This window comes from Mixophyes fleayi, chromosome 12 (genome assembly GCF_038048845.1).
Source record: "Mixophyes fleayi isolate aMixFle1 chromosome 12, aMixFle1.hap1, whole genome shotgun sequence".
In the NCBI taxonomy this organism is placed as follows: domain Eukaryota; kingdom Metazoa; phylum Chordata; class Amphibia; order Anura; family Limnodynastidae; genus Mixophyes; species Mixophyes fleayi.
This window is the reverse complement of record NC_134413.1, coordinates 8,453,495-8,475,520: the sequence shown is the minus strand read 5'-3', so window position 1 is coordinate 8,475,520 and position 22,026 is coordinate 8,453,495. Positions and strand designations below refer to the sequence as shown.

The 22,026-nt window shown below is 41.3% G+C and overlaps 1 protein-coding gene and 1 pseudogene across 1 annotated transcript in view; one reads left to right on the top strand and one right to left on the bottom strand.

Moving 5' to 3' along the window:
• Positions 1-923: 923 nt before the first annotated feature.
• LOC142108837 (cholesterol 24-hydroxylase-like) lies at positions 924-19,037 on the bottom strand (annotated as a pseudogene).
• LOC142108836 (cholesterol 24-hydroxylase-like) overlaps positions 14,218-22,026 on the top strand; it is a 30,190-nt gene continuing 22,381 nt past the window's right edge. The window contains exon 1 of the mRNA XM_075192747.1: positions 14,218-14,240. The gene's annotated coding sequence lies outside the window, so the exon portion shown is untranslated. The remainder of the gene's footprint in view (positions 14,241-22,026) is intronic.

Here is a 22,026-nt window from a genome sequence, read left to right as displayed (position 1 = left end):
AACACCCACTGAGGGGTGTCTACTGCATCCTCTACCTGACCTCATCCTGCAAGAGCTGTACCATTAAGCTCTCTGCTGCCATCTAGTGGAATATATACATGTATGCAACAGTCAGGTTTGATGGTGATTGTACAGTAACATTCCTTTCTGCCCTAACAGACAAACAATACATACAAACATTTGTACAATCATCACACACATACAATGTTTCCAACTATTTGAAGGGAAAAAATGTCAGCTCTGTTACAAGGCTTCATACAAAGTCTGCTCGGTCAGGCAGGATATTTATCACTTATCTTCAAATATAAAACTATAGATAGGATAATATAATATTAATCATTTAGTACAAGCTTATAGAAATATAAACTTAGTGTCTATATGAGTTTACGTCAGTGAAATAATTTTACATATATAAGTAAGAGAGAGGCTTGATTTTTGTTCCAAATAATTTGGGACTTTTGGAAAAGTTACCTTCTGCAGATACAAAGCTTTGTTAGATACACTTTTTAGCAGAATATATCTAACATTACCTGCAGTGTAACATTTTCTGTCTTCGGAGTAACAGCTTCACCTCTTCCACTGTTTACAATCGCTGCTTTCAACATTATCCAACATTTTTGTACAAACATATGGGGGAATTCAATTGCCATTTTTCTTTGCACCTCTATGAGGTGTGTGAAAAAATGAACGGAGATTCCAGCCATAACATTAGCTCTGCAGACGTTCCGGAGACACCTTTCGCCAAATTGAAAATCCCCAATACAGTAGGCTGTAACTGGGGTTAATTAATTACCAGAGTTCTGCAGTACAATACAATATTGGGACTATACGGGTGAGGTTCTCTTGGAAAGGATTCTTTGCAGTAAAGGCATTGACAAGGTGAAATATATCACTAGTGTTGCAAATAACGACCCAGAAAGCAGTTGGAAACATTTTCAAATTTAATGTACAGAATTAGGAGAGTCTGGCTTCAATTCCTCACAGAGGGTGTTAGTATATCCAATGAGTAATTTATACAACAAAACAAAAACATTAAAAAGTAATCAAGGTACCACAGCATTAAATCACACCGATCATGATCATGAATAGAGTAAGTAAGCAGGGTTTTTATTTTTTTAAGAGAACTTTTTGTTTCTTTACTGCTTTACTCGGGATCTCAGTCGACACCTCACCCCGTCCATGGGACGCAGAGTTCCTGTATCCAGAATTTTAAGTGTCTGACCCTCCACCAGCTGAAATTCAAATCTCTGCAGCAGTTTCGCCATTACGACTTTAGCCTCCATCTGTATGCAAGGAAGAAAATTGTCAGAGAATATCACTAGCACAATCCCTCAGCCTTTATTTTCAAAAAGTATTGTATAACTTGAGCTTAGTTCTGACTGTATTCAAACTGATGTAGATTGCAAGATGAGTTTTGATTTGAATCTGAGTGTAAGTACGCTCTAAACGTTACTTGCCGTATGCACAATATAAAATCACATCAGAACACATAAAAAATATTTATATTATCCAATAAATGAACAACCCATAACAGTATAATAAGTAATAAAAATATGGAATTTTTTTTATTATTTTGATTTACATTAAATTTATAAATAAAGATGCTTTCTCCTACTGCCTTCATTGTAAACACTATCACATTTCAGTCATTTTCCATACTGCCACTTCTAAATTTCTACTTTGACCACTGGTACATACAGTATCTTACTCATACTTGCCAACTCTCCCGCAATGTCCGTGAGCCTCCTAAAATCCGGGTCGGTCTCCCAGACTCCCGGGAGAGCAGGCAAGTCTCCCGCATCCCACAATTCCCTGGCCAAAATAACACGATTTGCGGTGAATCGCGTCATTTTGGCCCCGCGACAAAATTACATTTCCGTCGTGGGGGCGGGGCCAAAATGACGTGATTTACCTTGCTCCCCCCCTCCAGCCCTCTAGTCACACCCCTCAGGGCCATCTTAACAACATTATGGGCCCCTGGGCACAGCAGTGCACTGGGGCCCCTAGATATAGATATAGATATATAGATGTATACAGATATAGATATAGATATATAGATGTATACAGATATAGATATAGATATATAGATGTATACAGATACAGATATATAGAGATAGAGATAGATAGATGTACTTGCTCAGTGACCCTTGAAGGTTTTTTTTGCAGGTTTTTTTCTTTTGCAGGATTATTTATTCTCATTAAGAGCCGTGCCTATGGGGCCCCCTTGCCTGTGGGGCCCCTGGGCAGCTGCCCATCGTGCCCAATGAAAAAGATGGCCCTGACGCCCCTCTCCCGGACTGCACTGCCAGAAAGTAGGCAAGTATGATCTTACTTACATACACATGTTCTGCATCTGATCCCCCCTTGCTGTATATTGCCTTCGTACACCTGTCCCTTTCCTCTCCCGTTCTGTTCCCCAAGACATAGGCAGTCGTGACTGTCACTTGCTTTCAGACATATATTGCCTGCATTGCGTTTGTTACCTTTGTTTTGATATCTTATTTTTAGGATAAATGTCTCTACATAGTGTAACTACAATTGGTTTCTTAGTGACCTGTCATTGTCCACTGTGCTATAAAACTGCGGGTAACTAGGTGAGATGAATGGAGTAAGAGAGGTGTGAGATGTATCTGCTGCACAAGACTCTTAGAGAGACACAATGGACCAGCAGGAACAGTATAATATACGTACCTGAGCGAAGACTTGTCCTATACAAGAACGAGGCCCGAGGGAAAATGGGAAATAGGTAAAGTGCTGCCTGTTGGATAAAATAGAAACAAAATAAATTCAATCTAATAATAGACATTTATTGATGAGTTAAACATTATTTCGCTGTAGTGTCAGAAACATGTCGCTTGTCCTATGGCGCAGTGAGCTCTTTAGTTTTTCTAATGGCGCGCTCAGTCGCGAGCACTGCGCTATAGGCACTTGTACCTGCGTAAGTGCTTTCTTTACTATTACTTCCGACTAAGCACACTGAGTGACGTGCGTGCGCTCGTTGATCTGTTTATAAATCTGCTGCCAGTCCCCTGACCTTCGATTAGTCCGATGATTTTAACTTTTTAAATTCCAATTTCACACCAGTAGTTGAATAACTCACGTCGGGGAGTCACGACTGAATCTGTCTGGATTGAAGGTGAGTGGATCGGGGAAGAACTGCTCCATCCTCCCTGTGATATAAGTGTTGGCCTGTGGGGAAGCGGAGATAATAGGTTATCTGAGATATTATAGCACAGAAACGCCAGGATATGATGGTCTTATAAAAACTGCTTGATAGCAGAAAAAAAAATAATCCATGTTGCGATGTGAGAGGTGCAAATGGATTTTTTGTTTTGTATGCAGAGAAAATACTGGCCGCATTTACAGGTAACACACAGATACTGTACTGTTCTACTTATACTGTGATTTAGAGTTGAGCCAGAGTAGATTTAGAGTTGAGCCAGAGTAGATTTAGAGTTGAGCCAGGACACATCCCACTCCCAACTTTAAATCTGTCCACACAAGTTTTGTGTTGCCACTCACCCCCCGCCCCCAGCCACCAGAAAGAGAAATTTCGGGTCCTGGTACAGCAACTTCTTGGGGCCCATCCATAGCCATTGAAGGGGGCGAGGTCATAAAAGGTTGGTGGCTCCTCCCACTACACAGGCAGGACCAGGCCCCGGTATTTTGTACCTGCCCCTTGCACCCTCACGGCACCCCTGTCAGTCACCATTCATAGTCCCAAAAACCCCTGCCCAGGGCAGATATGCACAGGCTTAAAATTTCATATGGGGAGTGGCTATGACACTGCTGCCGCTACAGCCAATAAGAAACAGCAGCGTTACAGCCGTCATCCAATAGAAACACAGGACAGTATCACATGACTCTGATCACCACTTGTGTTAGTATATAGAGGTCAGAAATATTACAACATTTATTCTGAGACCTACTAGCACGGGTGTGTTTTTTGGAATCCTGACACCTTCAACATAAAGCTCTTCCTCTGTTAATCGGGAGGTCCCTGGGACACTGGGGTACAATCTCAGGGTCTCTTTCAGTACCTGTGGAGACAGTGGAAATTGAAGTTAAATTTAATGTAAAAATTAGTTTTGATATGTTGCAATAGTTTGGATGTCAGAAGAACTGATTTACTCAGAAAATCATGTATACTTTGCTCACTGTCTTATTTTTGTATAAAATACACATGATCATTCTGCCATGGAAACACAAATTGCGCAATTGCAGCTCCCTATGTAGACACATCTTCCATTTACAAAAGTGGAGACTGGGGGGCACTCGGCATACTATGAAACAAGCATCTTTTTCAAACGCAATTTACGTCCACATTTTTTAAATAAATTGCTTTTAACTAACTAACTAACACTTTCCCATAATGCAACGTTCCTGCGTGCCGCATATGCCATTCTGTGACGTCATGCTCCACTTTTTGCACAATTGCATGTTTTTACGGGAACCATATGAAAATCAACATGGCTGCATCGATGGAGATTGCAACATTTCACGTCAGACATGGACCGTGGGTATGCGTGCACTAGTGTTCTTCTGTGAACTAGGAAAGTTCCTCCATACAACCTCAGCCAACTGCTTGCCTCTGCCCAATCCAGCCTGCCCGTTACTCCATACCCACGGCCGGTCTACTGCCCTCATTCATGTTCTTACGCAAGTCCGTCTGTGTGCCGTATCTTGCGTGAAATAGCTCTACACATGCTGATAAAATGACCTTATGCTAATGAATGCAATTGCATTCATGTCCCAATGCAAATGACACGACTTCCTACAACTTGAAGGGCGCAACGGGAGAGGGAATGGGAGGATGAACGTAGGCTATGCAGTAAGGGCGTGCCGAGGGCATTCTGAGGCAGATGCGGGCGATTCAAGGTCTGGGTTTTCTCACAGGGCGGGTGATGACCGACACGGCAACGTCTTCAACGTTTCAAATATAAACGCATCTTGAGATCCTCTTTGATTTGAATATGGGTGGAAATAACTTCTATGGGGTTTTTTTTAACCACAAGTTGCCTACAGGTTGTTTTCAGACTTGAGTCATGCCTATACTGTATATGTTATACTGTAAAGGGCAGCACAGTGGCTCAGTGGTTAGCACTTCTGCCTCACAGCGCTGGAGTCATGAGTTCAATTCCCAACCATGGTCTTATCTGTGTGGAGTTTGTATGTTCTCCCCGTGTTTGCGTGGGTTTCCTCTGGGTGCTCTGGTTTCCTCCCACACTCCAAAAACATACTGGTAGGTTAACTGGCTGCTATCAAAATTGACCCTAGTCTCTGTCTGTGTGTGTGTGTTAGGGAATTTAGACTATAAGCTCCAATGGGGCAGGGACTGATGTGAGTGAATTCTCTGTACAGCGCTGCGGAATTAGTGGCGCTATATAAATAAATGATGATGATGATGATATGTTTATGTAATCTCAGCTACTACACGGTGATGGGGCCACATTATCCAAACCAAACTTTAGAACAGTGAAAAGGAGATTTTGCAGAAACAGATTTCTATTCTTAAAGATACTGATCATAGTATAAAGTGACGCCAGACACCAACAGCTATATGTCAGATTCTTCCATCGGTCTCACACATCCCCAGCACAAAGAAAGCTTTTAGTATTGGAGTGGAGATGCCCCAAATGCAGACACTTACAGGCGGACGTGAGACGCTGCTTCTGGACTTGGTGGCATCCTGAGACATTTTGCAGTATAATAATAATATTTAGAAACACAATGTTACATACTCCCATACAAGGACATAGTCAAGCTCTGCAACTTTGTAACTTTGTCATTTTATTACCCTGTATAAGATTAATAAAAGTAATCACAAGCTTCTCTTGTACTCTTTATGTTTCCTTGTTACTTTGTGTTCTTTATATTATTTATAATTTAGTTGTTTAATAAAATAAAATACTGTTTATTTAACAACTAAATTAAAATATTTGAAAAAACAAACAAAAATGACCAAGTAGTTTATTTTTAAAAGCTGATAAACCTCCAATAGTACAAAGAATTCCGATAAAATAATGAATATTGTACCCCCCCCCCTTATTTTTATTTTCCTGTTTCATGTTTGTATTGTGTTTTTTGTTTTTCCCTCGCAGAAATTATGGAGAATATTAGGACGTCCTTTCTGCTTCTTTCACTGGATAAAGAGGAGAATGTGTTTCATATAAAATGATTGTGTATCTAGTATATAACTGAAATTCCCCTTTTCTTGGGCATTTGATTTACCCTGATCCGGTATTAACATTCTTAATATTGGATATAAATAATCTTCATATAATGCGCAAGACGATAGTAACTCATATCTTTATTGCTGCAAGAATGTTAATGTTCCCAGTTTATCCAACTACTAAATACTAATGTAACATATTAACAAATGATGCTAGTGTCTGCATAGAAGCAAATAGTTTATCAGGAGCAACTGTAAAAATGCATTTTATGTACAGTAGACAATCAGAGCATCCTCAGTAGCAGTAAGAAAGAAGTAATAATACCACTATATAGGTCATTGGTACGGCCTCATCTAGAATACTGTGTTCAGTTCTGGAGGCCATATCTCCAGAAGGATATAAATACATTAGAGACTGTACAAAGAAGGGCGACTAAAATGGTGCATGGTCTACAGCACAAAACTTACCAGGAAAGACTAAAAGATCTTAATATGTATAGTTTGGAGCAGAGAAGGGAAAGGGGGACATGATGGACACTTTCATATATATCAAGGGTTATAACAAGGTGCAGGAGGGAAACATTCTACAAAGGAAGAGAAGTATTACAACACGAGGACATGTACTGACACTGGGGGGAAGAGAAGTATTAGAACACGAGGACATGCACTAACACTGGGGGGAAGAGAAGTATTAGAACACAAGGACATGTACTGACACTGGGGGGAAGAGAAGTATTAGAACACGCGGACATGTACTGACACTGGAGGGAAGAGAAGTATTAGAACACAAGGACATGTACTGACACTGGGGGGAAGAGAAGTATTAGAACACGAGGACATGTACTGACACTGGGGGGAAGAGAAGTATTAGAACACGAGGACATGTACTGACACTGGAGGGAAGAGAAGTATTAGAACACAAGGACATGTACTGACACTGGGGGGAAGAGAAGTATTAGAACACGAGGACATGCACTAACACTGGGGGGGAAGAGAAGTATTAGAACACGAGGACATGCACTGACACTGGGGGGAAGAGAAGTATTAGAACACAAGGACATGTACTGACACTGGGGGGTAAGAGAAGTATTAGAACACAAGGACATGTACTGACACTGGGGGGAAGAGAAGTATTAGAACACAAGGACATGTACTGACACTGGGGGGAAGAGAAGTATTAGAACACGAGGACATGTACTGACACTGGGGGGAAGAGAAGTATTAGAACACGAGGACATGCACTAACACTGGGGGGGAAGAGAAGTATTAGAACACGAGGACATGCACTGACACTGGGGGGAAGAGAAGTATTAGAACACAAGGACATGTACTGACACTGGGGGGTAAGAGAAGTATTAGAACACAAGGACATGTACTGACACTGGGGGGAAGAGAAGTATTAGAACACGAGGACATGTACTGACACTGGGGGGAAGAGAAGTATTAGAACACGAGGACATGTACTGACACTGGAGGGAAGAGAAGTATTAGAACACGAGGACATGTACTGACACTGGGGGGAAGAGAAGTATTAGAACACGAGGACATGTACTGACACTGGGGGGAAGAGAAGTATTAGAACACGAGGACATGTACTGACACTGGGGGGAAGAGAAGTATTAGAACACGAGGACATGCACTGACACTGGGGGGAAGAGAGGTATTAGAACACGAGGACATGCACTGACACTGGGGGGAAGAAAAGTATTAGAACACGAGGACATGTACTGACACTGGGGGGGAGAGAAGTATTAGAACACAAGGACATGTACTGACCATGGGGGGGAAGAGAAGTATTAGAACACGAGGACATGTACTGACACTGGGGGGGAGAGAAGTATTAGAACACAAGGACATGTACTGACACTGGGGGGGAAGAGAAGTATTAGAACACGAGGACATGCACTGACACTGGGGGGAAGAGAAGTATTAGAACATGAGGACATGTACTGACACTGGGGGGGAAGAGAAGTATTAGAACACGAGGACATGCACTGACACTGGAGGGAAGAGAAGTATTAGAACACGAGGACATGCACTGACACTGGGGGGAAGAGAAGTATTAGAACAGGAGGACATGTACTGACACTGGGGGGAAGAGAAGTATTAGAACACGAGGACATGCACTGACACTGGGGAGAAGTAGGTTCAGGGGAAATGTGAGGAAAAACTACTTCACAGAAAGGGTAGTGGATAAGTGGAATAGCCTCTATCAGAGGTGGTAGAGGATAATACAATAGAGCAATTTAAACATGCTTGGGATAGACATAAGGATATCCGTACAAAGAACTGAGTATCAAATAGGGTTTGAGGTGATCATAGGTTAAAAAAGGGCAGACTAGATGCTCCAAGTGGTTCTTATCTGCCGTCAAATTCTATGTTTCTATTACCTGCTAGAGTATAAATACGAGAAATGCAGCCTTCATGTATACCACATCTACAGAACAGGGGCTGCTCTATCAGTCATTGTATCTATATTGTTTGTTTTATTACTTTTTTATTGTACATTTATCACTCTGTGTTCTCTAAAATCTCAACAGAAACCAAGGGCTAGATTTACTAAACTGTGGATTTTCAAAAGTAGAGATGTTGCCTATAGCAACCAATCAGATTCTAGCTTTCATTTAGTTAGTGCATTCTACAAAATGACAGATAGAATCTGATTGGTTGCTATAGGCAACATCGCCACTTTTTCAAACCCGTAGTAAATATACCCCCAAATGTTTTTTAAAAAAGTTATTCCCCCAATATAATCAGAGTTTGTTCTGGTCCAAATGTTTACAAGCCCCTCTTTAGAGGCCTGCGCTGGGCTTTGGTGCATGTAAGGATAGAATTGTTATTTTATTTATGGTCCATAAAACGGTTGTAGGTTTCCATGTATCGTGCATTGGTTTAAGTCCCTTCTTATCCCTAGTTCTCCGTACTAATAACAGTCATAGGAGCTTACCTGGGACATGTAGTGCAGCTGGCTAAGATCGTTGTACTCAATGTCTCCTTTGGAACCAATGACCTCATCCACTTCCGCCTGAGCCCTGTCCATCAACACAAAAATATACTGACTGCCCTGTTATGTAAACATGATTTACTTTTATTACAAAAATATTATCTCTTAAGATGCAATATTTATTTTTCTACTCTGTGTGACAATAGTTTTCAGAGTGTAATAGCTGAAAAATGCAACACACTTGGTATAAATACCATTGGAGTAATGATTCGACCTTTACAGGACTCAAGGTCATGCGCAGTTTGTGCTATAGAATGTAAATCTGTGCAGCTCTTACAATCTGTGGCATTATATCCTGCTCTGTGATACATGTTGTCCTTTGTTCTTTGTACCCATATACAGTCATTCTCAAATCGGACAGACGCTGGGGGGACAATTTGCAGCATTTGCTGGGATGATGTAGAATGGAAATATTGTTATTTTGGAGATTATACAGAAGTATAAATAGCTGCTGCTGATGATGACGACATGTGATAGACACGTCTGAGCTCGGTATAATGAACAAAGCACAAACATGCTAGTTATAGGGATCATTGATCCCTCTGTAGAGTCCATCGCATGGACAGTAGTTTAACTGCATGGACACGGGGCCTGATTCCTTAAGGAACATAAATGCCAATACGTGCCGTATGTGGCGTATAATCACACTGCGCATGCCCAAGACTAGACTATACACCAGTGACCGCAAGAATATCCAAATTCTCTTTGAGCTCAAAGGACCCTTACAACACCCTACAATTTCATGGGTGGAACCGGAAGGAGACTGAACGTTTGCACAAAGTCAATGTACAGTAAGGATGTGCCAATCTCGACTGCACGCAGCAGTGTCTGATCCAAGCTACAGGCATCTCTCAGGTACGTGGTTTTCATTTGTATCACAGCTATAAATCTGGTGTAAGTGCCGATTACTAGTGATGACGGCTGTGTATGCAGCTATAACATGTGTTTACAATCAGGAGCAACTGTAAAAATGCATTTTATGTACAGTGGACATTAATAACATTCTAATAAATGTATTTTATGGAGACTTTTTATTTTCAATGGTTTGTCATTAATGACTATATTATTAACAGGTGACATTAACAGTTTTTTCTTTATATTTTGTGCATTCGTTTGTGACTTTATATTCCACATATGTATTGGACGCAGCCTGCGGTATATTGTCTGTTAGAGCAGAGCGCACCTTATTCATCAACAGACTTCAGATCCGCTCCTTATTGAATACGTTCGTGCGTATGCCCGATTTACATGCGTTTTAAAAAACGCAAAATACGTTCATATTGCGTGTCTTAATGGATCAGGCCCTGAATGTGCCGGTATTCCATTCATACACTGCCCAGTCTGTGGGTATGGTCTCTCCTTCCAGCATAACAACCAATGCTTAAATTAATCTTCATTTACATTTCACTGCATGGTAAACGGACAGAGTTCAGATCATGCTAATCTATTAGCGTAGGGTAGACAACCAATGTATTTGTGGTGGAACAATTATTATTATTATCATAGATCTGTAAAGCGACACAGTGCTCCGCTGCACCGAACTTCAAATATGAGGGGGGAATTCTAAGGGACTTGTAGTTCCATAGCAACTACAGGTAGCCTATGACTACACAGTGTATATAACTACTTGATAAAGAAATGCACATTGACTCACTTTTTCAGTATCTCTGGATGTCGTCCCAGTTCCTGGACAGCAAACGCTAACTGATTGGCGGTTGTTTCCTGACCTAAAGAATACAATATTATATTATAATAAGAGGGCACATCAGACTCCAGTCTTGCTTAATTTCAATTAATTCATTTAAATAATTAATGAATTTAAATTATAAAAATGTAAATAATAATAATAATAATAATTAATTTAAATAATAGCATAGACAGCTACAGGGAGGTGAGGGGAGCACAGCAATAGCCAAAGCCCTCGTTCCCCTGCTGTGCTAACAAAAGAGCACCCAGAGGCCTCTTTTGAGCATTAGTAGGACGAGGGCCCCGGGAAGTTAGAACGGGCCCCTACCCAAATTTTGTATCAGCTAGTCTAAGAGAAAAGGAGAAGAATAAATGGCTCAATGGCGCCACCTAGAGGCCATAGCCACATACATATCCCACAGGAAGAGAATATTTCTGGACCGTTTATAACAATCATCATCATCAACATTTATTTATATAGCGCCAGCAAATTCCATAGCATTTTAGAATTGGGAACAAGCATTAATATAGCAATACTGGGTAATACATACAGACAGAGAGGTAAGAGGGCCCTGCTCGCAAGCTTACAATCTATGGGACAATGGGAGTTTGAAACACAAGGGCATGTGCTACATCATATTGCACACTGGACCAGCTAGAAGGCAAAGGTAAAAAGTATTGAGTGGGCTGTGTGTGTAGCAATGTTGGTCAGAGGGTTGTTGTCTTGTGTTAGTTGTGTAGAGGGTGGTAATAGGGGAGTTTAAGATGCTGGTTGAGGAATATTATAAGCTTGTGTGAAGAGGTGGGTTTTCAGAGAACACTTGAAGGTTTGAAGACTAGAAGAAAGTCTTACTGTGCGAGGGAGGGAATTCCACAAAGTGGGTGCAGCCTGGAAAAAGTCCTGTAACCGTGATTGGGAGGATGTGATGAGAGTGGAAGAGAGACGCAGATCTTGTGCAGAACAGAGGTGTCGAGTTGGGAGATATTTTGAGACAAGTGAGGAAATGTATGTCGGTGTAATTTTGTTGACGGCCTTGTATGTTAGTAGAAGAATGAGAGTTTTTCCAAAAAGTCATGCAACAAATAGTTAATAATGTGTTATCAGTATTGCCAAATACAAACCAGCTATGAAGAAAGTGACAAAGTTGTCTATCATGACCTCAATGTCATTGTCATTTTCCAGGGCTGTGAAAAGAGGAAGCAGATATCACAGTATTACTCACATGACCGATACGAGGTTACAATGTATCTATTGTGGAGAAGAGATTAAACTAAACTTAAATAAATGAAAGAAAAGTACAGAAAGAGGGGACTTCTAGACCGCTGGCCTCCGCCTTTTATAAAATTGCTGTTTTAACTATTACCAGCAAATTGGTGAAAATCAGCCATTAGTAAATAAAACGAAACACGGATTGATACATTTACCCCATGAAGTAATAACAGGCTTTGTAAAGTTATTCCTGTTCTCCAAGTATGTACTAATCTGTAGAATATTTAAATATGTATCAGATAAGAGGTATTTAGTACAGGACAATGTCCTGCAGATTTCTACAGGTTTTAGTAAACTAATAATCTGTAAAAATTATTTGTATGTATATAACATTGGCATAATGGAATTATCAGAGTATTTGTTAGGTTTATTAATGGATGAGAATAATTCCATTTATACAGACACCCACCGGCTCCTCTGAGAATCTGTGTCAATATATCCACAGGGACCTCCGCTCCCTCTTCAACCATCCTCCGTCTCTTCTCGATACATTCCTTCCCTGTTTTACGGAGCAGGAGGACAGAGTCCCGAATTTCTTGGATGAGTTTTTGTTTTGAAGGAAGAAACTTTACATAAAAATAGAAGAGTTGGGTTAATTAAGACATTTTTAAAGCACAGTTACTCTCCACCTAATCCATACCATGAACTTGGTCGGCCCTCATACAAGTAACCAGGAGTCAAATGGTTGTGTAAAGGCCTCCGCACATCCACGGCAAGGGCAAATTTATAAATCATTACAAAGCTCCCTGTAGCAAAAGATGTTCTCAGCAAAATATATCTGTTAAGGATAAAACCTGAAGGGCCTCATTTATTAAGCGCAGAACTGTCAAGATTATCGCGGCAGGATGACGGCATTTGCAGAGGAGCAAAAGATTTCACTAGCTGGAGGAAGGAATTGGGCAGAGTGAGGGCGATTCCTGCAAAGTACAGAGGAGACCAGTGCTCTCCCCCTTGTAGACAATAGCAAGATATAGCGACCACTGCTGGCTGAAAGAGGGTACTGCATCTACCAATACCATTGCAGAATCAATACCTGCAAATTTATAAGAAGCTTCTACCCTATAATCTCTAGGTGAGGACAGAAAAGAAAATATAGAAACAATTATCATATTATACTCATACTATATATATATATATATATATATATATATATATATATATATATATATATATATATACTTTGTCAGAGGCACATGCTAAGCCATAAACATTTATTCAATCGCAATCTCTTATATCTGCACCGACCTTTGCCAATGGGTTTCTCATCTCAATCATTCCTTTCATAGTCATGAGAATGGCCCGTGGGAACGGAGTCTGGTCGTCGTGTAGGGTGTTAAGGTCCATGTCAAACGCCACCTGTGGAATTCACATAATAACACAGGTGATGTCTGCTAACAGCTTTAAATTAAATCAATAGACATATTCCTAGTCTCCGTTGCATGCTCTACTCTAATTCTAGCCGCAAACTACAAATATTCGTAGGTTACATTGCTCTGTATATTGTTAATATAATATATAGTACAGTATATGTTTAATAATTTATAAGTGTGAAATTTGGTTCTTATTTAGATCCAAGACAAGGAAACCTGAATGTTCTTAGGACAACGGCCACTAACGCCTGAAGCTGGGTACACACTACACTGTTTTCATCCAATAATCGTCTCAAACAGCCGACATACGACCGCTCGTTCAAAAGTCGGGTCAGTGTGTGTAGTGACACGATGGTCGAAAGTCTGCCCAAATGGACGATTATCGCCTCATTTGGTTGGTCATACCGTTTAATATTTTCGTTCCAATCTCGTTTCCGCTGTGTAGTGTGTATAAACTTCCGACCAATCCACAACAGTGAGTAGGAAATTACAGTCATTGATCACGACAACATGGCTGTAAAAAGTCGCTAAAGGGACGTCCGCTCTTCCCTTTATCGTCCTAAACAATGCTAGTGTGTATGCAGTCCATGGACCGAGCGATCGGACCATCGATCGCATGTAAAATTGCTCGGCATAAAAAGTTGGTCGAAATTTCTGTAGTGTGTACCCAGCTTAAGGGGGCAGATCAGAACAAGGGAGTGGTATTCACAAGCATCGACTGCATGGAATTAGCTGCGTGTGAGTACTTAAAGTAATAATTACAAAACACTAGTAATAGTGATACCTACAGCCGCACAGCATTACCCCACATCTGGAGCAAGTTGTGTTGTTAGAAATATAGTTATATAAGCAAATTTAGACAAGAAATGAGGTGGGTAGCTACAGATGGGCAAAATGTGAACCTCGTTTTTGAGGCATCCATAGACCACGTGCACCCACCTTGGCGATCACATCCAGAGTCACTCTATTCAGCAAGTCGTGCATTTTAAATTCTGATTTCTGCTCGGCCTTCTCTGTGAATCTCCCCATTAGCTCCTCCGCCTTCTCGTTGAATGTTCCCAACAAACCCGCCAGGTACCTACACCAGAAGGACAACATTAATGAAATATTCCGTGTTCCTATCAGTATACTGCCTCCTAGTGGTAGGAAATGTGTAAAGCGAGGAAGGAGAAAATTAGCAGCAAGCACAAGCTGGATCCATTATCCATATGTTTGTTTATTAAAAGGCTCCTGCAACAATGCATGAAGAGGGTTATGAGGCAACTTGAGGCAGGACTTACAGCAAATTTGAGGGGCAGCAATGTGAAAGGAAATCATTTAAAAAAAAAAAAAAATTTGTTAATGCAAAAGTTTAATTGTTGGTAGATCAACTCAAAATAACAGTATTTGTCTTTCATGGTGACAGATCTAAGAAGTGACATTAATGTATGAGCTTATTATACTTACAATCGGCTGAACGCTGGATCCATGATCCTTCGCTGCTTGTGCCAATGGTCATGATCTCTGTCAGTCAATAATCCCTTTTCCCATGAACCTAACATAATACAATAGAATTATAGAAATATTTGACAATAACGGAACTAAACGACGACTCATTTTAAGGTGTTTAGATCATCTGATAGTAGCAAAAATTGCTTAATTAACCCACTAATAAACCTAAAGTATAAAATGTATTTTCTGGGGTAGTTATAATCTAAAGTGCGGCCATAAACATAAATGTAAGTATTTTATTGTCAGATCCCGCGCCAACACCAGCATGATGCCTGAATAACTGCATGTCTGTGGACCAAAGCTGTGCAGGGTATAAGTGTGTACTCACTTTCTTTCTTTCATAGTTCCATATAGACTGTAATAGCGCCCCCAGTGGCAAAATTATCATGAAAAATGCTAAGCTAACGCCTTGATTTAGCAAACCATAACTTATGAACAAAACATTTCTCCCACATGGGAGACCTCTTATTTAATTTATCAAGCATGGTTATAGAAAACACGTTACTTTTTAAATTATTTAAAGCTGTACTACCGCCTAATGAAATATTATACTAAGGTTTCCCCCCCCCAAACCGGAGCCAGGCTATTATTATATGGCGGCGGAGGGAGGTGTAAGACCGGATGACCAATAATAAACCGCAATCTCTTGACTGCAGTTTGTGATTGGTTCTTTCGTTCCCCCCCCCCCCCCCGGAGCTGTGGGAGAGTGGGAGAGACCAGGGAGATCTGTTATTTGTGGCTCCCAGCTGCTTTACTTACCTGACACCAAACAAGTTGAATATATCTTCATAAAATGTGTCCTTTGGGTGCTTGGTTGACATCAGGAGTTCCTAAAAAAAATATATTTGTGTATTCAAGACTATTCTGACATTGTTACACAAACATTACCTGACTTACTACACACAATGCTACAAAAGTTGTACGGTGAAAGGTAAGTGAGAGATTAATGTTTTTATCCTTTATTTAAATTACACAGGGGCAGAAGTGTCACCAATGATACATTTTTAAAGAATTTCTGACTAAAGCAGCATTTTTAAAAGTAAAATAAAGAAATGGAGTGCTAGGTATATCATTGGCATTGTCTCGTCTCCTCCAGCTTACTGGAGCTCCCTCTAGTGATCAGGTTGTGGCTACGGTAATAGAAACCAAAAGGAAGCCTGTGATTGGTTAACAGTACAGGCTGCCTCCTATTGGTTGCTATAACAGCAGTCGTGGCTCTGATCAGTAGAGGGAGCTTCAGTAAGCTGGAGGAGATTGCTTCATGCTCCCAATATATTCCTATGGGTACCCCAAATGTACAGATAAGTCCCTTGTTTGACTCTTTAAGCTATGGACTTGTTTTATTGGTCATGTTTTCTCTCAAATTTCCCCTATTAATAATAGATTAATCCCCCTCCCCACCAAATAATAATCATTATCCACACATTAATGATTTAATAAATGAAATTCACTAAGAAGGCAGCACAATTCTCTTTATGGCAACCTATATAAATGTTCTATGCTGTATGAAAAAATGCCTTTCTCCTATCAGACCAATTACCAGCATCTTATCCCATTGCTCTGTTCTTTCTCTAATACCAAACCAGCAAAACTATTTTGTCCCATTTTGTATTTTGGTGGCGGAAGAGGGGTGTGAGGACTAATCTCATACTCGTACTTATAGACGGATTTTTTTTTTTTAAAGTGTATGTTATTTTTCAGAAAGAAAATTCCTGAAATACACTCCATTCTGTGCACTTAAGCAAGTACTTTACATCATCTATATAGAGACGTTTGCTTCTGTTGCCAAATGACGTGACACCAAGTGGAGTACAGCTGTTTCCAAGGTGCCCAGCAGAGGAGATGTGTGACATATCTAAGGCACAAAAGACACACTGGGTGATGTAAAGGTCTTGCTGAAAAGCACAGAAATAAACCACAAAGATAAATAATTTTAATCAAAGTCGCAGAAGGGTAGGTACTAGCCAATGAATGAAAGTCTTCTGAAGGTGTAGGAATGGATTGACCTCTTGGCAAGAAATCATATGAAATTGGTGATTAATTTAATGCCATTTACCTTTATTCCATCGGGGCTAGCACAAACGATGGCGACTTTGTGTAAGCCATTGATTCTTATTACTGGTCCGTACTTTAACACCCTATATAAAAAAGATATCAACATAAAGGAACATTAATAGGTTATTACTCTGAGTTCATTATTGTCCTGGATTTAATAGTTTAATGTAACTAACTCGATGTGCTTTAAATAGACAGTAAACCCTATAACATTAGTTTAATGTATGCATAGATTCTCCTTTTATAAAGTTAGAATGTTTGACCTGGTTTCATTCAGCGGTAAAAACACTTCCACAAAATTCAAGTTGCCAAATCAATTCTAAAATGACATTTATGATCTGTTAGTAAATGATACAATTTCTTATTCACCAGAGCAGCTCTATTTACTCAGGGTGAAATCAGGAACCAATGGGGAATAAAATAAACTGCCTAAACCTCACCCCTATACATAAACCCCGCCCCAATCGGCACAATCACGCCCACATCCTGACAAGCCCCACCCACTATTGCCATATGTCTGAGATGCTGACTTGTGCTACGTATATCAGCGCTAGGTTATCAGGCTACTTGTGTTGCACTTTGAAGGCCAGTTAAAGAAAAACACAGCCATGACCATCTCTTTGTATAAGAGTAACAAGATTTAAGGAGCCAACCAATGTATTATTTATGGGATCTCTCACTTACCAGTCCAGGAAACAATCATAGACAATTTCATTGTTGTCAGTCAGTTTCTTTAGTGTTGAAAAATGACCTAAAATGAAGCTGTAAAACATGAAATACTTGATGTTATGTAAATAATAAACAGAAGGAATTCTATTATCACATTATTTAGATCCTAGTGATGTTAACCGGCAGCTTATTAGAAATGAACAACACATAAACACCTAATACTATAATCATTAATACAATTATGTGTTTTTTAAAAAAAAAATATGTAATTTTTTTTTTAACAATACATACATAAATTAAGATGTTCTTAATCATACTTGCCAACTCTCCCTGAATGTCAGGGAGGACTCCCTGAAATAGGGGTGATCTCCCTCACTCCCTGAAGAGTCTGGCATTCTCCCTGATGCTGAGCCAGTACAAGACATGGTTGGCTTCGCCATCCGTGGTATGATGACACAGTTCAGAAATTGTGTCCTATGTCCATGTATTGATGCCTAAGGAGGTGGCCATTTTCATGGAGACCGAGATTTAATAAAGATTCTGCATTAATCACACTTTACTATTCAATGGGAAAAATAATTGATATTAATACAGAAAGATAATTATGTAATATTAGGGCCTCGTTTAGAGTTAAGAGCAAATCCACCTGAAGGTGTCGTGCAAGAAGTGCAAATACATTTTATTTTTGCATGCAGGGAAACGCTGACTGCTGCATGAAGCACACAAACACTGCTCAGCTTGATATTCACACTGCGTTTTAGAGTTGAGATAGGACACACTCCCTCCCAATTCTAAATCTGTCCCACATGAAGTCGAAAATGGTTCCACCAAGGTGCAAATTTGTACCTTGCAGCCGGGTCTACTCCTGTAGCTACACGAGGCTCTAGATTTATTACCTGATTGTATTGTCTAGAAAAATAATAATAAAAAATAGTAAAATTAAATTGTCCTAAATAAATTCACAAAGGTATTTTAGCGGTGACATATGCAATGTAAAACACAGAGTGTAACATAGTATCTGTTTAGATTATATTATGTGCAGACTCCTCACCTGTCTCTGGGGGGTCCCGGGATGTGGTCATACTTCATGTGGATGTACTGGATGTAAGCGCAGTAGAGAAGGAGGCTGACGGCTGCCAGGCCCAGTAGGAGCAGGAAGGCCCATGAGATGAGAGTCCACAGCCCCATAGTGACTGACAGAGGTCCACACACAGCAGTGTCAGTCTGAGCTCATTTATATAAGGGCTGTGGAGAGTCTTATCTGCAACCAGGAAGTGTCCTGTATCAGGGAAGGGGAGTGTTAGCTCTGCTTAGTCACTCTGGTACAGTACCAGAGTGGTACTATAGTGGTACTATAGGGCTCAGTAAGCAAAGTTTAAGACTGTCCGTAATGCATGTATAATAACCCGTGCAAGTCTCTCTTTGAGGTTCACATGCAGACTGGAAATCTCTCTCTCTCTTCCCTCTCTCTCTCCCCCCTCTCTCCTTCTCTCTCCCCCTCTCTCTCCCCCCCCCCCCCTCTCTCTACCTCCTCTCTCTCCCCCCTCCTCTCTCTCCCCTCCTCTCTCTCCCCCCCTCCTCTCTCTCCCCCCCCCCCTCTCTCTCTCCTCTCCCCCCTCTCTCTCTCCCCCCCCCTCTCTCTCCCCCTCCTCTCTCTCTCTCCTCTCCCCCCTCTCTCTCTCTCTCCCCCCCTATCTCTCCCCCTCCTCTCTCTCTCCCTCTCCCCCTCTCTCTCTCTCTCTCCCTCTCCCCCCCCCCCCTATCTCTCCCTCCTCTCTCTCCCTCTCTTCTCCCCCCTCTCCCTCTCTTCTTCCCCCTCTAGTGTGAACTGTGTTCCCTATTTACCGGCAGCCTAGCGCTGCCTATGGACAGAGGAAGTGCTATGTGCGTGCAGGTAGCCCTTCCACGGGTGAGGGATCCAGCGAAGCCGGAGAGGCCTCAGGGGCATCCCTTCGAAAATGACGGATAATGTCATCCTAAGATAGCGTTACCTTCTGCGACATGCAAAGTCCTTTGTGTATTTTGCGACTGACATTTTATTTATGGAGGAAGCCCTTTAATACATATCTCTCCTTAGAGACTTTTGTTTTTGTATCTCTTGTGTAAATGAAATTGAGGAGGACGTGAAAATGAGGAAGATGGGTAGCACTGTGGCTCAGTGGTTAGCACTTCTTCCTCACAGCGCTGGGTCATGAGTTCAATTCCCAACCACGTGTTTGCGTGGGTTTCCTCCGGGTGCTCCGGTTTCCTCCCACACCCCAAAAACATACTGGTAGGTTAATTGGCTGCTATCAAAATTGACCCTATTCTCTCTCTCTCTCTCTCTCTCTCTCTCTCTGTATATTAGGGAATTTAGACTGTAAGCTCCAATGGGGCAGGGACTGATGTGAATGAGTTCTCTGTACAGCGCTGTGGAATTAGTGGCTTTATATAAATAAATGGTGATGATGATGATACATATCAAGAGACAATGTTCTGTGCAGTTAGTCACTCATAAAAGAGAAGGACCATTTTTTTAGCATTCATTACAACAAAGTCACATTTAAGAACGCTGTCTATTGGAGGGGTATTATATTGAGCACGTTGCGCTACCCGGTGCAAGAGACACCACCATTCACTTCAGCTACTGTATCATAAATCAGCAAATCAAGTTATTCACCAAACCAAGAAAAATAAAATGTTGACAACAGCGAGTGACCAGTCTTCCCATCAAGGCTGCCCGTTTCACCCGTAGAAACGTTTGATATCAAAGTATCGTAACGATTTATTGGTGAACTTTACAACATTAAACAGAAGCATCATTCATTTGTCTTTAAATCTATGATGCGGAACATCTGTATATTGCAATACGTGATCATGATATTGTATCATTTTAAAATGTTAAATGTTGTTTAGGATTTATTATCACATCACGGACTATTGTCTGACTCACACAGGTAATCTGTCCTTGCACATCTCCAGGTCACATGGGAGAGAACGCTTTCTACAGCCGATACCTTGAAAGGCAAGCTATACATTTGTAGGTGGGGCTTAGTTACTCTTCAGTATTATACCAGGTCCCTATGGGTCCAACGCAGTGACTCAGCAGCATATTAAAGAGACACTAACACAAATAGTATAGAACCATAACGTTATTATGTAACACACGCACTGACTGTTGCTTTGATATATAGACCGGCCTGTTCCATAAAACAACGGCGATAATTTATCAATTGCAAAAAAAATGTGTCCACACAACACATTTTATTTCTGTAAAGCGCCAATTTGCCGGCCTCACCCGTACCTAGGGGCCCATCCACATTCTGCTCTTGGGAAACGCCTCCGTAAAACCGTTCTGCACCTAAATCATTCCTTCTATCGCTACTGGACATCATAGTGAACGCAATGTGCATTTGTTGTAAAACGCAAGCAAATCGGGTAAACGTACGCCCCAACTCAACAAGGGACGGATCACGGGTGTAGGTCCGCTCTCCTCTGATACACAGCACACTGCAGGATACGTCCAATACCTATATATAAAATCGCAAAAGAATACACAGAAAAAAACAACTATCTAATGTCACCTGTTAACAATATAGGCATTAATGATAAAATGTGACAGCCAGATCACATGATCGCAGGGGGAATGAATACTCCACCCCTGCGATCGCATCCTGGTGCCTGACTGTCACGGTGACAGCCAGGCTGAAGACGGAGTAGCGGAGACCAGCGGGGCCCCAGGTAAGTCTGTGCTGCGCTGTTGTACTGGGCCCGGTACAACAGTACCCCCCGTACCCCCCTGATGGCGGCCCTGCTTACACCCGACCTGTAGCTGGTGCAAGAGATACGGCTGAAAAATAAGTACCTTAGACATGCCCAAAGCTTGGATCGGACGCTGCTGCGTGCGCTTGCGATTGGCCCTTACTGTACAATGACTACGTGCATACGCCCCTTCTACGCTCTGTTCCGTCCCTGAGATCGCAGGCTGTAGTAAGTGTCCTTTGTGCTCAAAGATGAATTGAACACGGCTGCGTTCTGTGGCATATGGTCCAGGATCTGGGCAACATACAAACTCCACACGGATAAGGCCATACCACCTCCACCACCATGACCACAGTCGTAAATCAAACTCATGACCCCAGCACTGTCATGGAGAAATGCTAACCACTGAGCCACCCAGCAAACCCTGGCATGCCTAAAATGTTTGGGTATGCTGGCGCTTGCAGAGTGCCCACCTGCAAAAGATACAGTAAAATAAACACACACACACACACACAGTGTGTCATTAAACATAACACACCCTCATTCACCAATCTGACATGACATGATC